Source organism: Onthophagus taurus, chromosome 1 (genome assembly GCF_036711975.1).
Source record: "Onthophagus taurus isolate NC chromosome 1, IU_Otau_3.0, whole genome shotgun sequence".
NCBI lineage: Eukaryota > Metazoa > Arthropoda > Insecta > Coleoptera > Scarabaeidae > Onthophagus > Onthophagus taurus.
The window spans coordinates 30197615-30201214 of NC_091966.1; the positions used below are offsets into that span (position 1 = coordinate 30197615).

General features: G+C 37.8%; 1 long non-coding RNA gene across 1 annotated transcript; it reads left to right on the plus strand.

Annotated features, from left to right (window-relative positions):
- Nucleotides 1-1978: 1978 nt before the first annotated feature.
- Nucleotides 1979-3600, plus strand: LOC139431521 (uncharacterized). Its single transcript, XR_011641615.1, has 3 exons — nt 1979-2843; nt 2897-3351; nt 3409-3600. It is a non-coding gene; the product is annotated as an uncharacterized lncRNA (long non-coding RNA).

The window sequence follows — 3600 nt, forward strand, 5'->3', positions numbered from 1 at the left end:
AGTATGAAGTAGATAACATAGAAATGCGATAACAACTACTAAAATTACAGCTATAGTGATTATATTTGCAACTCAAATAATAAAACTCAGGCAATGTGGAAGATAGTAAATTCTAAGCGCGGAAAAACCAAAAAATAAAAACGATAATGAGAAATTAAATACTGATGCTCTAAATGCTTATTTTGTAGATATTGCTGAGGATATTATCAAAACGTTACCGCATTCGTTAGATATTGCAGTCAATTTATGCAATGTCAATGTTGCTTTACACCTAAATTTCTCTCTATCCTCTGTAACACCAATTGAAATACGTAAAATCTTAACATCTTTGAAATCTAGCAAAGCACGTGACGTGACTGGTGTGAAGTTATCCATAAATCCCAGCAATAAACTTAAAGCATTAATAATTCCGTAACAAATACGATTTGGGTAACCAAATTTCACACACAGGTCACTCTTACCCTCAAGAACAGCTAACCACCCCCATTTGGTAAAAAAAAATTTTTTCAACCCTCACCCCCGAAAAAGGGATGTTTTCGCCCTGATGGGCACCTTCGAATTAAACGAAATTCTACCACATAATAGAACACACTTCTAAGTATTTTTATCAATTTTCAAAACACCGTAAGCCCTAACGGTTTTCGAGAAAAAAAATCAGTATTATAAACCGCGGATGGGACTTTAGGGGTGAATTTGACCCCGTTGGGCACCTTCAAAATTGATGAAATTTTAGGATGATTTAGAGGATGCCTTTAGCAATTGAAATCAACCATCCAAACACCGTAAGGTATAACGGTTTCCGAGAAAAAAAAAGTGTTATTAGACACTATAGGTACACAGCGCGGCGCGGACTTTGGGGGTGAATTTTACCCCGTTGGGCACCTTAAAAATTGACGAAATTTTAGGATGATTTAGAGGATGCCTTTAGCGATTGAAATCAACCATCCAAACACCGTAATGTATTACGGTTTCCGAGAAAAAAAATGTGTTATTAGACACTATAGGTATACAGCGCGGCGCGGACTTTGGGGGTGAATTTGACCCCGTTGGGCACCTCCAAAATTGATGAAATTTTAGGATGATTTAGAGGATGCCTTTAGCGATTTAAATCAACCATCCAAACACCGTAAGGTATAACGGTTTCCGAGAAAAAAAATTTGTTATTCGACGCTATAAGTATACACCGCGGCGCGGACTTTGGGGGTGAATTTGACCCCGTTGGGCACCTTCAAAATTGATGAAATTTTAGGATGATTTAGAGGATGCCTTTAGCAATTGAAATCAACCATCCAAACACCGTAAGGTATAACGGTTTCCGAGAAAAAAAATGTGTTATTAGACACTATAGGTACACAGCGCGGCGCGGACTTTGGGGGTGAATTTGACCCCGTTGGGCACCTCCAAAATTGACGAAATTTTAGGATGATTTAGAGGATGCTTTTAGCGATTGAAATCAACCATCCAAACACCGTAATGTATTACGGTTTCCGAGAAAAAAAATGTGTTATTAGACACTATAGGTATACAGCGCGGCGCGGACTTTGGGGGTGAATTTGACCCCGCTGGGCACCTCCAAAATTGACGAAATTTTAGGATGATTTAGAGGATGCCTTTAGCAATTGATATCAACTATCCAAGCACCGTAAGGTATAACGGTTTCCGAGAAAAAAAAATTGTTATTAGACACTATAGGTACACAGCGCGGCGCGGACTTTGGGGGTGAATTTGACCCCGTTGGGCACCTCCAAAATTGTTGAAATTTTAGGATGATTTAGAGGATGCCTTTAGCGATTGAAATCAACCATCCAAACACCGTAAGGTATTACGGTTTCCGAGAAAAAAAATGTGTTATTAGACACTATAGGTACACAGCGCGGCGCGGACTTTGGGGGTGAATTTGACCCCGTTGGGCACCTCCAAAATTGTTGAAATTTTAGGATGATTTACAGGATGCCTTTAGCGATTGAAATCAACCATCCAAACACCGTAAGGTATTACGGTTTCCGAGAAAAAAAATGTGTTATTAGACACTATAGGTACACAGCGCGGCGCGGACTTTGGGGGTGAATTTGACCCCGTTGGGCACCTCCAAAATTGATGAAATTTTAGGATGATTTAGAGGATGCCTTTAGCGATTGAAATCAACCATCCAAACACCGTAAGGTATTACGGTTTCCGAGAAAAAAAAATGTGTTATTAGACACTATAGGTATACAGCGCGGCGCGGACTTTGTGGGTGAATTTGACCCCGTTGGGCACCTCCAAAATTGATGAAATTTTAGGATGATTTAGAGGATGCCTTTAGCAATTTAAATCGACCATCCAAACACCGACCACGGCTTCAGAGAAACAATTTTCGTTATTAAATTGTACACGTATGTAGAGCAGATAGTAGGTGCCTTTAGCGATTTTAATAGATTATGAAAACTGCGAAACTCTTAATATTTCATGGAAAAAATAAATTTTGTTAAGAAAGGCATTTTGTAGTTTTATGGGCTTTTAGTCGTTACTGGCAAAGGGTAAGAACTCCGCCACGTGCAGTTACAAAAGGCGCAGGTATTAGGGAAAAAATATGTCCATATTTTTTGCATTATAAGTGCATTCCGGGAAAATAGTTGCCGACTTATTCGGTGTTGTTTTAGAGCGTCATACACATTTTTTAAATTTTGCCCGAAAGGTGAGGAGTAAACTTATAATATATAAAGATTCCTCAGCTATTGCAGAGATCAGCTGTTCTAGTTATCTCTTATTAAAACCAGTGACCAGTGAAGATGTCGACGAAATTACTGTTTTTGGGCGATAGTAATTTTTGCCGAATGCTACGTACTAGAACTAACTACAAAGTATTTGTTCTAACAGATGTGAAATTAATTCCTACTAATGGTATATATTTTAGGACGACAACCAAAACAGTCAAGCAACGGAAAATATTTCCTCGACTTAGCAGTAGGCGGTCAAACAATACTAAAACTTTTGCGGCGCGCAAAGTGTATTCCAAAAACATGTTACCCTTGGTTTTGTGGAGATATTGTTGAACGTCATATCGTTATAATGATAAGAACTAAAGATATACTCCATAAAACATCACCATCCCAACTGAAGTCCCAATATTCTCACCTCTTCCGCTTCCTTCTTTCCTTAAATCCTAAAGGAATACAAATTTGCACAATTCCTCCCTGCAAAAACTTCGAGTCTGTGAACGTAAGATATTATAACTTCTCTGTCATGCTATAAATAAATACTCTCCATGCCTTTATAGGAAATCAATCATTACATTCGACGGTTTTGTGCTGAAAAGCAAATCAATTGTACCGACATTGAAGCAATTGTTAACAGAACCATGATGGAAGGGTAACAAAACGTAAAAATGTTTCTTTTCTTATGTATTTAATACAAATTTCTACACAGGGATGGCATTTACTTAAATGAACAAGGGTTGGAAACGGTCTGGAACGCGGTAGCAAGTAATTATAATCATATTCTTAATCCATTACACAATTTAATTATAAGTAAAACAGACCATTAATATAATAAATTTCTTTCTCTATCAAAAGTTTTTTTTCTATCAAAAGTCCACCCTCCAAATAACCCCTAAAATTT